The 1,065-nt window shown below is 53.8% G+C and overlaps 2 non-coding genes across 2 annotated transcripts; both read left to right on the top strand.

Annotated features, from left to right (window-relative positions):
- Positions 1–196: 196 nt before the first annotated feature.
- Positions 197–315, top strand: LOC119346513. Its single transcript, XR_005167762.1, has one exon. It is a non-coding gene; the product is annotated as a 5S ribosomal RNA (ribosomal RNA).
- A 298-nt stretch (positions 316–613) lies between these two features.
- On the top strand, positions 614–732 carry LOC119346514. Its single transcript, XR_005167763.1, has one exon. It is a non-coding gene; the product is annotated as a 5S ribosomal RNA (ribosomal RNA).
- The last annotated feature ends 333 nt before the right edge of the window (positions 733–1,065 follow it).

Genomic DNA, 1,065 nt, shown 5'->3' with positions numbered 1-1,065 from the left:
GGTGCTCACGATTCACGGGTCCAGCGTCGGCGTTGTGGCGCGGCAAGCGTGCACTGGTGCGGTTGAGAGGGAGGGGTGGAAACCGCGTTAAACTCGTCTCCGTAGTTGAGAGGGAGCGGCCAAAGCAACGTACAATCGTCTTTGTAGTGGAGCTGGGAGGGGCAAGGATAAGGGACGAAGACCGGGGTAACATGTCGGATGCGATCATACCAGCACTAAAGCACCGGATCCCATCAGAACTCCGAAGTTAAGCGTGCTTGGGCGAGAGTAGTACTAGGATGGGTGACCTCCTGGGAAGTCCTCGTGTTGCATTCCCTTTTTAATTTTTTTCGCGCCGCTTGCAAAACAAAACGCACGTGTAAGTAATATATTTACCGTGTTTTATTATTTTGCACGAGTGCGGTAAAGTCATAGCTGGGTGCTCACGATTCACGGGTCCAGCGTCGGCGTTGTGGCGCGGCAAGCGTGCACTGGTGCGGTTGAGAGGGAGGGGTGGAAACCGCGTTAAACTCGTCTCCGTAGTTGAGAGGGAGCGGCCAAAGCAACGTACAATCGTCTTTGTAGTGGAGCTGGGAGGGGCAAGGATAAGGGACGAAGACCGGGGTAACATGTCGGATGCGATCATACCAGCACTAAAGCACCGCATCCCATCAGAACTCCGAAGTTAAGCGTGCTTGGGCGAGAGTAGTACTAGGATGGGTGACCTCCTGGGAAGTCCTCGTGTTGCATTCCCTTTTTAATTTTTTTCGCGCCGCTTGCAAAACAAAACGCACGTGTAAGTAATATATTTACCGTGTTTTATTATTTTGCACGAGTGCGGTAAGTCATAGCTGGGTGCTCACGATTCACGGGTCCAGCGTCGGCGTTGTGGCGCGGCAAGCGTGCACTGGTGCGGTTGAGAGGGAGGGGTGGAAACCGCGTTAAACTCGTCTCCGTAGTTGAGAGGGAGCGGCCAAAGCAACGTACAATCGTCTTTGTAGTGGAGCTGGGAGGGGCAAGGATAAGGGACGAAGACCGGGGTAACATGTCGGATGCGATCATACCAGCACTAAAGCACCGGATCCC

This window comes from Triticum dicoccoides, unplaced genomic scaffold (genome assembly GCF_002162155.2).
Source record: "Triticum dicoccoides isolate Atlit2015 ecotype Zavitan unplaced genomic scaffold, WEW_v2.0 scaffold42295, whole genome shotgun sequence".
NCBI lineage: Eukaryota > Viridiplantae > Streptophyta > Magnoliopsida > Poales > Poaceae > Triticum > Triticum dicoccoides.
The sequence above is the reverse complement of the archived record's forward strand: the minus strand, read 5'-3'. Positions and strand labels throughout refer to the sequence as shown.